The sequence below is a fragment of the Rana temporaria genome, chromosome 10 (genome assembly GCF_905171775.1).
Source record: "Rana temporaria chromosome 10, aRanTem1.1, whole genome shotgun sequence".
Taxonomy (NCBI): Eukaryota; Metazoa; Chordata; class Amphibia; order Anura; family Ranidae; genus Rana; species Rana temporaria.
Genome location: NC_053498.1, coordinates 123,252,001 through 123,264,647, shown reverse-complemented (window position 1 = coordinate 123,264,647; position 12,647 = coordinate 123,252,001). Strand labels below are relative to the sequence as shown.

The 12,647-nt window shown below is 46.5% G+C and overlaps 1 protein-coding gene across 10 annotated transcripts in view; it reads right to left on the bottom strand.

Annotated features, from left to right (window-relative positions):
- ST3GAL4 (ST3 beta-galactoside alpha-2,3-sialyltransferase 4) overlaps window positions 1–12,647 on the bottom strand; it is a 229,727-nt gene that overhangs the window by 17,289 nt on the left and 199,791 nt on the right. The window lies entirely within an intron of this gene.

Sequence of the window (12,647 nt, the reverse complement as noted above, 5' to 3'; positions counted from 1 at the left end):
AAAAAAAGGTAAAAAGCCTGAAAACAATCCAATTAGCAATTATCATCAAATTAGGTTGTAAGTTAAAAAAAAAATTGAGACCAGTCCCATGTATCATGCTATTAGATTAGAAGTGTAAAAAAAAAACACCACCACAGTTTATGTGCTTACAAGGTAAAACCTTCCACAGTATTAGAAATGTTCTACCATGGGTCACCATTGTGACCAATCGGGTGTCTCCTCACCTGATGTGGTGGACCCCTTAAAATAATCAAGACGGTCAAAGACGTTTTATTCACATAAGCAACAGATTAGCAGCACCCAGGTCACATCTCCATGTTCTGCAGCTCTTGCATAAAAAAAGCTCAAAGAGATATATGCAAAGAAGATCCAATGGTGTAATATTGTCAGTGACTTTTTAATAGAAGAAATAGAAAGGAGTACCACTCACAATGCGCAGAGACACATACAAGGCCTTTGAAAGACGTTGGAAAAGCCCGGGAAGGTGGTACAAGTGAGGTGGGCGGGACCTGTGTGTGACAACATCCTACTGGGAGGGGCTAGGTTGACAGATTACACTGTGTATATGCATGCAGTGAATAGACACTTGAATGTGCATTGAGTGTTACTCCTTTTTATTCTTTTATTAAAAAGTCACTGGCAATAATATACAATAAAATGGCCTGGAGAGCATATTCAAGAATCAATAACAAATGTTTGCTTTATATACAGTTTAAATTGTTACTTTACCCTGAACCCTGCATTCACTATATCAGAACATGGAAATGCAATCATTTTAGTAAATATAAACTGCTAAATCCCCTTTCTCATTAGCAGTCTTGTGTCTTCTACCCCTGTGTGGTTAAGCTGGTAGGAGGAGTTTTCATTCTGCTCTCACTGTCCTATTAAACTTCAGGACCCCTGACTCTTTGTATAGACAGTGCTGATTGGCCCTGTGCTGATCACATGCACTCTGCCAAGAAAAAAAAAAAAAAAAACTCTAGTAATACACACCAAACTGAGCATGTGCAGCCTGACTCCTTCCATTTATAATATTTGGAGAGGAGTTGGAAACACCGTAAGAAGGTGAAGATCAGAGAAGACAGGATCAAACAGCCTTTTTACACAATGCAGAGGATTAACCCCTTAGGTTCCACAGTGAGTATAACAAGCGTACTTTACTGCATATACAGACTGAATTTACTGTTTTGGGTTTAGTAACACTTTAATGGTTTAGCATTTATTAAAAAATTAAGTATCTTTTTTTTTTTGGTGGATTGGCCCTTTAAATTCCCTACTGCTGTTTTATCCACATACTTCCATGTGAGACACATCAGAAGGTGAATGTGTGCCCTCTGAAGACAAAGAAGTCTTTAGAGACAGAGTGGTGAATTGTTTGTTGTTCCTCCGTTAGTTGGCACGGTTGCTGCACACTACAAGACAATTACAGAGGAAGCTTGGCATAAGCAATTATACACCCAGCTATATTTCTGTCATTACCAAAGTACACACACCAAGTCATAATGTTGTGTTTACAATGTAGGAAGAGCATCCACCAGAGACGACGCACCACTAAACAGCGGCCTGATCCCAACACTGCTGAGATGTTTTCGCCTAATTAGAAACCCAATTGTGAACTTCATACGAAGCAATTTCATGACACAGCGGAGCCATAGAGATCTGCATTACACAACAGACAAATATTGCTTTTCTTACAGTTCTGCTGAAATAGGCTATTTGAGAATTATAAACCATTATGGTGAACACTGTAATACAACTACTATGAGGTTCCCCTGCATGAAAGCCCCTGAACATACAGCAGTTCACTAATCAGACAGCAGTGGTCAGGCCACAGCTCCGTCACACGACAGGCGGTCTCACACACTTGGCTGCATTTCCAAGCAGCAGAGTAAGAACATGCAAGAACACATACATTCTGGTGTGGACACGCCCCTAATGTGATATCACAATTATAATTTAATTCTGGCTGCAGCCACGTAGTATTGTTCTTTGCAGCACAGAGCTCCGTCCCTCTGCATCTTCCATATAGTTTAGGCTGTGGTCAGCCAATGTGTTTGAGGATTAGATAAAAGCAGCCTCTCCACTGTGAAATATTTATCAACAGCAGAATGAAACTGAAAAGGGCTCCTGTACACTGCATCTCAAACAACCGGCTCCTACAGGATTTTGAGCTCAGATTTTTTTCAGCCTAGAAACTTCCCTCCATGTTTGCCAATGTGTCCATGCACATTATGGCTCTTTTAGGAGTTTACAGACATATTGGCCCGGATTCACGTAAGAGATACGCCGTCGTATCTCTGAGTCTGAGGCGTTGCATCTTGGCGCCTGATTCAAAGAATCAGATACGCCAGAATTAGTATAAGATACGACCAGCGTAAGTCTCCTACGCCGTCGTATCTTAATTGCATATTTACGCTGGCCGCTAGGGGCGTGTACGCTGATTTACGCCTAGAAATATGTAAATCAGCTAGATACGCCAATTCACGAACGTACGCCCGGCCGTCGCATTACAGATACGCCGTTTACGTTAGGCTTTTTCTGGCGTAAAGTTACCCCTGCTATATGAGGCGTACCAATGTTAAGTATGGACGTCGGGCCAGCGTCAAATTTTCCGTCGATTACGTCGTTTGCGTAAGTCGTTCGCGAATAGGGCTGTGCATTATTTACATTCACGTCGAAAGCATTGGCTTCTTGCGGGTTAATTTGGAGCATGCGCACTGGGATACTTTCACGGACGGCGCATGCCCCGTTCGTAAAAAGCGTAATTTACGTGGGGTCACAATAAATTTACATAAAACACGCCCACATCTTCCACATTTGAATTAGGCAGGCTTACGCCGGCCTATTTACGCTACGCCGCCGCAACTTTGGTTTGTGAATACTGCACTTGCCTGTCAAAGTTGCGGAGGCGTAACGTAAATAGGATACGCACAAATATGCGCTCTTCTACGTGAATCCGGGCCATTGCGCCTACAGCCAGAACCCCCCCACCAAACTCACATTTTTTGAGAGGAGCTTTCGAGCAGAAAAAATTCCTAGGCGCTAAAAAGCTCAAAGAAGCCCAAAACACACACAAAACAAAATAGAAAAAAAAATAGGGGTGGAATTGTGAAAAAAAAACGCTTATGCTAAAAGAAGCTCAATAAAAACGTGCAAAAGAGCACAAAAAGCTTCTTCAAGGTGAAAAAAAAGTTCAAATGCCTGTAAAAGCAGTTTTTTGGAGCTGCAGTGTGCATGCACACTGGAGCTCATAAACTGCCTTTTTTTTGGAGTTTGGGCGTTATTTTTTAAAAGCCCATGAACTCCACTCTCTGTTATCCTATGTGTTCATGCACACATGGAAGTTTTTGGACGTTTATTAGCAGTGGAGTTTATGGGCTGTTTTCTGAACACCCTAAAATCGCGTTCAGGAGTAGTTTTTCTGACCACGAAAAAAAAAAAAAAAACGCCAAACGCTCATAAACTTCGATAAACTCTCAAAAACATGGCTCACCAGCATTTAACGTTTTCGATCCATTGAAAGAAAAAAAACGCTAAAAGCCGCCAACGCGGAAAAACGCTAATAAAAGCTATTGCAAAAATAGCAGATTGCAAACTCACTGCAAAACTACTGGTGTTTTTATAACCTTATTTTAGCGTCTAGTGTGCATGGAGCCTTATACTTGCATTTCTTATCCAATATAAAACAAAAAAAAATTATTGTAATATATTTCACTAAAAGAAATTGCTGTGGTGTAGTATCTGGCAGGCTAATTTACTGTTTACTGTATATTTCCTGCCTACTTTCAGTAGAACTACTCAGGATCTGTCACCACTGCGATCATGTGTCACCTTAACTAATGTGTCATGAAGACTTCAAATGAAAAGGCAGAAAATAAGAATGGCTCTGTGATGAAAGTTATGTGATAGATTGAGTTCTAGCAATGCTGTGCCGTGTGACTCAAATCTTACATGCTTGCTAGCAGATTTTCTGTGGGTACTTTTATATGGTATGATGGAATTAAGTGGACCTATCATTAAGAGATTTGTATAGTTCATGCATGCCAAGTAAAGGGTAACACTGGTATTTATCCCTTCTTGTGGTAATCTTTTGCCGGTGGAGTGTACTCTTTGGGTCCCAAAAGTAGGTGCTAACCCCCTGATAATACCTGAACAAATATGGTTCCATCTTTCTAAAGAAACATGAAGACACTGACCCTTATTTACTAAAGGAGTAGAGCATGTTCACCTTCAAAGTCAACGTTCACCTACCTTAGTGGATGCGGGGAGCAGAGTGAAAATGTACTTTGCTAAGGGACAAGTAAAACACTTGACTTTGACTTGCACATGATGATTCAACAATGGAGGTCAGCACATCACCTCCCCATTCAAGCCAAGGAACTTTTCCCTAAGCATTGTAAATCTTTTCTTTGCAAAGAGAATATATTCACATGGCTTAGTTTAATAATGTTGTGCAGACTTTACCCATCCAAATGTGTGCAAGCAAAAATCTATTTTTTTAAAAACATTCCTTGCACACAATTGGGTATTTCTCGCAAAGTACATTTTTACTGTTTCACCTCATTCACTAAGATAAATGCATGAATATGCTTCAGGCATTTAGTAAATCAAGGACGATTCCTTCATGTATTTCTTCAGACGAATGGAGCCATATTTGTTCAGACATCATCAGGGTACTTTCGGGATAAAGCTGCTGATCCACAGATGATACATCTCAGCCATGTAAATCCTGACACTTGTCCGGTATGTTTAGATATGGTATCCACTCCAGCCAAGTATTCTGCACGGACTGCCTCTCATATGATTTACTACTGTAAAAATCCACTAGACAACATTTCACTCCTTCGGCTGCCTTTTACCCTGTAACCAATCAGTGTTAAATTAAACCCACAGCTCAGCAACACCACTGACAGCTCACTGCATTAGGCAGAGTGGTGACTGGGAAAGGGATTTCTGTCAGCAGCAATCTGATGACATCATTCTCCCAGATTTCTCCTCCCAGGCAGATCTTGTGCCAATGAGACATAATTCTTGAATCGAACTGTAGAAACTTATTTTTTTTTTTTTTTTTTTTTTTAACAACAGTAAGGCCTCGTTCACACCATGGTGCAGACGTCAGTTTTTCAGGACACGTTCTGCAAGGACACACAAAAAAACAATTGTTCTCTATGTGCATTGTGCAGATTTTTTCTGCGCAGAAATCTAACGTGTATGCAGTGTTCTGCATGGGGAAAAAACGGACACAACAATAACATTGGTGTGAATAGGGCACATAACCGACACATGAAAACTGATGTCTCTGCAAGTGAAATGTGAGCGGTTTGTCCATCACTTCTCATGTGCGTATGATGTGAACGAGGCCCTAATTCCCCGAACACACGATCCGTTTTCAAATTGGAAAAAGTCAGATGAGAGCTTTTGGTCGGGAATCTACTGAAAAAAGAGAGAGAGCAGGTTCTCTTTTTTTCCCAGTCAGGAAAAAATCAGATCGGAATTTCCTATCGTGTGTACAAATTCCGACGCATGCTCAGAAACAAATCGATGCATGCTCGGAAGCATAGAACTTAATTTTCTCGGCTCGTCGTAGTCTTGCGTCACTGCGTTCTAGGCAGTCAAAAGTTCACCAAACTTTTGTGTGACCGTGTGTATGCAAGGCAGGCTTGAGTGGAATTCCGTCGGAAAAACCATCCAACTTTTTTCCGACGGAAATTCTGCTTGTGTGTACAGGGCATTACACTTTTCATTATAATTTTTGCTGTGTACAAGGACATGCGAGAATTCTTCTCTTACATACTTGTACAGTCACTGGAGTCTTCCTTATTCATAACTGTGCATAGTGTTCCTTTTTTGCTGACATGGAAAGTCATGACACATCAATACAAAAAGTGTAAAATAGTCTTCCATTAGCAGTGATTTACATACATACAAACATGACATTAGAATCCTGCAAATAAAGGTTGAAAAATAGGTATTGCTATACCGCGAGCCACCACTAGAGGGATACTCACCCAAATCTAGCTGACAGGTGAACATCATGCATACAATCTGGTATGCTAAGCAGCATTTATTTTTTGTGTGTGTTCAACCAGCAGGTTGAATGGAAAAAAAAAAAACTTGATTCCCCCATCAACACACACACACACGATCGGACATTCTGACAACAAAACTGTGGATTTTTTTTCCGACAAAATGTTGGCTCAAACGTGTGTTGCATTACACACGGTCACACAAAATGTTGGAAATTCCGAACGTCAAGAACGTGGTCAAGTACAACACTACGACGAGCCGAGAAAAATTAAGTATAACGATTCCGAGCATGCGTAAGATTTCTGTGCTTCGGAATTGTATACAGACGATCGGAATTTTCCGACAACAACTTTTGTTGTCGGAAAAATTGAGAACCAGCTGTTAAACATTTGTTGTCAGAAATTCCGATCGTGTGTATGCGGCATTAATGTGGATGGGGGAATCCTTCCCGCTAAGATATTGTATTCTGACAGCCGGTGACACTGATTAATTGGGAAAAACCTGACAGCCTGCCCATACATAGTTTGAAATGTGTCTGATCCTTGCTGCACCAGCTGAATTTCTATCCATGTATGGCCGCCTTAAAGGGTTTGTAACCTTGAATTATGCTTTGCTGCCAACCCTCCTATTTTAAGCTGCCATCCTGCATTGTAAAAGTGAATTGCTGCCTCTAAATACCTTTTTGTGAAAGAGGAACTGCAGTCTGCTCACATAATTTGTAATAAAAACATCTTTGCCATTCTGAAGCTTCCCTCCAACCACTTTGCATATTATTTTATATCTACTGTGATTCTGTACTTGCCAAATATGCTGCAGAAATCTCCCTCCACCAAGTCTGGCTGCAGCCATTTTAACTGTGGACAACTGAAGCTGCTGCCTGTTCACTTCCTGGATTTACACAGAGGCAAACCTCCAGCTCTGCAGCTCTCATTGGCCCTCTTATGACTCATCCCCCCTCCCATCCTGGCAAATTCTCATGAGAGAGAGCTGTGCATGATGTCATAAGCCTAGGCCTTTTACCAGACAAGAAACAGGAAGTGGGCTGTATAAGGTATTTACTGGCAGAAAAAAAGGGATTTTTAATACAGCTTACCTGTAAAATCCTTTTCTTGGAGTACATCACGGGACACAGAGCGGCATATTCATTACTATATGGAGTACCTTCAGGTGTTGACACTGGCAATCTCAAACAGGAAATGCCCCTCCCTATATAACCCCCTCCCATAGGAGGAGTACCTCAGTTTTGTAGCAAGCAGTATGCCTCCCAAAATGGTCCCCAGAAAGAGGGGTGGGAGCTCTGTGTCCCGTGATGTACTCCAAGAAAAGGATTTTACAGGTAAGCTGTATTAAAAATCCCTTTTTCTTTATCGTACATCACGGGACACAGAGCGGCATATTCATTACTATATGGGATGTCCCAAAGCAATGCTCACAATGAGGGGAGGGAGAACATCTCCAAGACAAAAGGATTTAATTTAGAGAATACTCAAATCATAATAAATCCAACTTAGTTGAGAAAAATAATCTTAAATTTTAAATTTAACTCAAAAAAGAGGAGCCCCCAGATTCCGAGGGTCTCAAACTGCAGCCTGCAGCACTGCCTGCCCAAAGGCTGTATCAGAATTCCTTCTTACGTCCAACTGGTAGAACTTTGTAAACGTGTGGACAGAAGACCAGGTTGCCGCCTTGCAAACTTGAGCCATAGAGATCTGGTGGTGTGCTGCCCAGGAGGCGCCCATGGCCCTAGTAGAATGAGCCTTTAATGATACTGGAGGAGGCAACCCTTTCAAGCCGTAGGCCTGAGTGATTAATTGCTTAATCCACCTAGAAATGGTGGACTTTGCAGCTGCCTGCCCCTTCTTGGGCCCATCCGGTAATACGAACAGCACATCTGTTTTCCGGATCTTCTTTGTAGCTTTAAGATAGGCCTTCATGGCCCTGACGATATCCAAGGTATGCAGCAACCCTTCCTTTCTGGAAGTAGGTTTAGGGAAGAAGGATGGTAATACCAAATCCTGGTTCAAATGAAAACTGGATACAACCTTCGGTAGGAAGGAAGGATGAGGGCGGAGAACGACCCTGTCCTTATGAAAAATAAGATATGGTTCCTTACAGGATAAGGCCGCCAGTTCCGATACTCTTCTTGCGGAAACTATGGCGACCAAAAATACTAACTTTCTTGTCAGTAAAACCAAAGGAATTTCAGCCAACGGCTCAAACGGTTGTTTCTGTAAACTTGACAGAACAAGGTTTAAATCCCACGGGCAAAGCGGGGATTTAACTGGAGGTTTAATACGCAAGACCCCTTGAAGGAAGGTCTTAACCAGCGAGTGGGTGGCCAGCGGCCGCTGAAACCACACTGACAGAGCAGAAATCTGTCCTTTGATTATGCTTAATGCCAATCCTTTATCCACTCCTAGCTGGAGAAAACTTAATACTCTATCGATGGTAAATTTGCGAGAAAGCCATCGCTTGGACTCACACCAGCCTACATAGGCCTTCCAGACCCTGTAATAAATCACCCTAGAGACCGGTTTCCTGGCTCTGATTAGGGTAGAGATTACTTTCTGAGACAGACCTCTACCCCTGAGAATCAGGGATTCAGTTTCCAGGCCGTCAAATTTAGATGCCGTAAGGCAGGGTGGAGGATCGGACCTTGCGATAGCAGGTCTGGCCGTAGAGGAAGAGTCCAAGGGTCTCCCACTACCATCTTTAAGATTAGTGAGTACCATGCCCTTCTGGGCCATGCTGGAGCTACCAGGATGACTGGTATGTGCTCCACCCGGATCCTGCGCCGCAGGCGGGGTAGTAACTGGAGCGGGGGAAACGCATAAAGAAGTTTGAACTGATGCCAAGGGCAAACCAACGCATCGGTTCCGCAGGCCATCGGATCCCTTGAGCGGGACATGAACCTGTCTAGCTTCTTGTTGAGTCTCGATGCCATGATATCCACGTCCGGCACTCCCCATCTTTGGCAGAGTGCTTGAAAGATTTGTGGATGCAGAGACCATTCCCCCGGCAAAAGAGTCTGGCGGCTTAAGAAGTCCGCCTGAAAGTTGTCCACTCCTGGAATGAATATTGCCGATATGCAGGGCACATGAGCCTCTGCCCATAGGAGAATCAAGCTCACCTCTCTCTGAGCGGCTTGACTCCTGGTTCCCCCTTGGTGATTTATGTATGCCACGGCCGTGGCATTGTCTGATTGAATTCTCACCGGGAACCCCTGCAATTTTGACGTCCAAGCCCTGAGGGCTAGTCGAGCAGCTCTGAGCTCCAAGATGTTGATGGGCAACTGCTTCTCTGGCGTTGCCCAAGTACCTTGGCGAGTGCAACCATCCAAAATTGCTCCCCAGCCCGTCAGGCTGGCGTCTGTGGTCACTATCTTCCAAGCCACTGGGCTGAAAGACTTCCCCTTCAGTAGATTCTGAGGGTCTAACCACCAACACAGACTTTGTCGGACTCTTGATGAGAGCGGCAACGGGATATCCAAGGCCTGCGGCCTTCTGCTCCATGCTGACAGGATGGCTGCCTGCAGGATGCGAGTGTGGCTCTGGGCGTATGGTACCGCCTCGAATGTGGCCACCATCTTGCCTAGTAATCTCATACATACAGTAGGTGTTTGTGATATTGTGCTTTTAGCACGACAGCGTCGCGCTGATACTCGGCGACAGGGTGCCGAGATCTCCCCGACACCTCGCACTCACTGGAATAGTGACAGCACATCCCAGCAAGCGCGTCATAGAAGCGACGGGAGATCCGACTTGGATTCCCGCCAATTCTACACGTGTGCGGCGTTTGTTATGAATCCTGAGGGGGAAGTCCCCGCCGGATTTTAAATAAAAATCCGGCATGGGTCCCCCCCTCAGGAGCATACCGGGCCCTTAGGTCTGTTATGGGTTGTAAGGAGAGCCCCCCCCTACGCCGAAAAAAACGGCGTAGGGGGTCCCCCTACAATCCATACCAGACCCGTATCCAAAGCACGCTACCCGGCCAGCCAGGAAGGGAGTGGGGACGAGCGAGCGCCCCCCCCCCCCTCCTGAGCCGTACCAGGCTGCATGCCCTCAACATGGGGGGGTTGGGTGCTCTGGGGCAGGGGGGCGCACTGCGGCCCCCCCACCTCAGAGCACCCTGTCCCCATGTTGATGAGGACAGGGCCCCTTCCCGACAACCCTGGCCGTTGGTTGTCGGGGTATGCGGGCGGGAGGCTTATCGGAATCTGGGAGCCCCCTTTAATAAGGGGGCCCCCAGATACCGGCCCCCCACCCTAAGTGAATGAGTATGGGGTACATCGTACCCCTACCCATTCACCTGCAAGAAAAGTGGTAAAAACACAAATAAACCACACAGGGTATTAAAATATTTTATTTTTCTGCTCCGGAGGCCTCCCCTGTCTTCTTTATTAGCTCTTTTACCAGGGGAGGCTTCTTCTTTGACGTCTTCGGGTGGGTGGGGGCCGCCGTCTGGTTCTCTTCCACCGCCGGGGGGGGTCGCTTTTAAAAAAGCCCCCACCCCCCGGCGGGTTTCCTCCGGCGTCTTCGGCGGGGCTCTTCTTCTTCCGCTATCCCGACGGGTCTTCTCAACTCTCCGGGGGTCTCCTTCTGTCTTCTCCGCTCTTGACTCGGCGCACCCCGGTTCTTCGTCTCGCTGTCCGGTGTCTTCTTCCGTTCTGTACGTCTTCTCCTTCCGTGCTGTGATGAGTTCTTCTTCCGCGCTGTGACGTCATGTTCTTCACTTCTCTTCTTCTCCCGATGTTGACTCGCCGGTCCTCCTCGCTGAAATGACGGATGCGCGCCTTGCATCGGACCTATATAGGCCTCACAGTCCCATCATGCTCTGTACCTACCCATGTGATACCTACCCACGTGGGTAGGTATCACATGGGTAGGTACAGAGCATGATGGGACTGTGAGGCCTATATAGGTCCGATGCAAGGCGCGCATCCGTCATTTCAGCGAGGAGGACCGGCGAGTCAACATCGGGAGAAGAAGAGAAGTGAAGAACATGACGTCACAGCGCGGAAGAAGAACTCATCACAGCACGGAAGGAGAAGACGTACAGAACGGAAGAAGACACCGGACAGCGAGACGAAGAACCGGGGTGCGCCGAGTCAAGAGCGGAGAGCGGCGAAGACAGAAGGAGACCCCCGGAGAGTTGAGAAGACCCGTCGGGATAGCGGAAGAAGAAGAGCCCCGCCGAAGACGCCGGAGGAAACCCGCCGGGGGGTGGGGGCTTTTTTAAAAGCGACCCCCCCCGGCGGTGGAAGAGAACCAGACGGCGGCCCCCACCCACCCGAAGACGTCAAAGAAGAAGCCTCCCCTGGTAAAAGAGCTAATAAAGAAGACAGGGCAGGCCTCCGGAGCAGAAAAATAAAATATTTTAATACCCTGTGTGGTTTATTTGTGTTTTTACCACTTTTCTTACAGGTGAATGGGTAGGGGTACGATGTACCCCATACTCATTCACTTAGGGTGGGGGGCCGGTATCTGGGGGCCCCCTTATTAAAGGGGGCTCCCAGATTCCGATAAGCCTCCCGCCCGCATACCCCGACAACCAACGGCCAGGGTTGTCGGGAAGGGGCCCTGTCCTCATCAACATGGGGACAGGGTGCTCTGAGGTGGGGGGGCCGCAGTGCGCCCCCCTGCCCCAGAGCACCCAACCCCCCCATGTTGAGGGCATGCAGCCTGGTACGGCTCAGGAGGGGGGGGGGCGCTCGCTCGTCCCCACTCCCTTCCTGGCTGGCCGGGTAGCGTGCTTTGGATATGGGTCTGGTATGGATTGTAGGGGGACCCCCTACGCCGTTTTTTTCGGCGTAGGGGGGGCTCTCCTTACAACCCATAACAGACCTAAGGGCCCGGTATGCTCCTGAGGGGGGGACCCATGCCGGATTTTTATTTAAAATCCGGCGGGGACTTCCCCCTCAGGATTCATAACAAACGCCGCACACGTGTAGAATTGGCGGGAATCCAAGTCGGATCTCCCGTCGCTTCTATGACGGCTCTGTCTCCATCGCGGCAAGCCAGCTCGGCGCTGGCTCCCGCGATGGGGCTCGTAGGTGCTCAATCTCGTCGAGAAAGAGAGCGAGATTGACACAAAATCGGGTTCACCTACTGTAGGCGAATAGTCGGTTCCTTCTTGCTTAGAACCAGTAGGATTAATTCCTTGATGGTTTTGACCTTCCTCAGAGGTAGAAACACTCTTTGTTGTTCTGTGTCTAATCTCATGCCGAGATATTCCAACTGCCTTGTGGGCAGGAAAGCTGACTTTTCTCGATTTAGGACCCAGCCGAACTTCTCGAGGTATTGGACCGTGAGGGCCACTGCTCGCTCCAAGCCGGGAGACGAGTGATCTATGACTAGGAGGTCGTCCAGGTATGCTAGGATCGTGACCCCTTGGATCCTTAGTTTGGCTAGGATTGGAGCTAGGACCTTCGTGAACACCCGGGGGGCCGTAGCCAACCCGAAGGGAAGCGCCACGAATTGGAAGTGACGCGAAGCCACCATGAAGCGTAGATATCTTTGATGTGGCTGATAAATTGGAAGATGAAGGTAGGCATCCTTTATGTCTATGGACGCCATGAAGTCGTCCTTTTGGAGTGTGGTAGCTGCTGACCGCACGGTTTC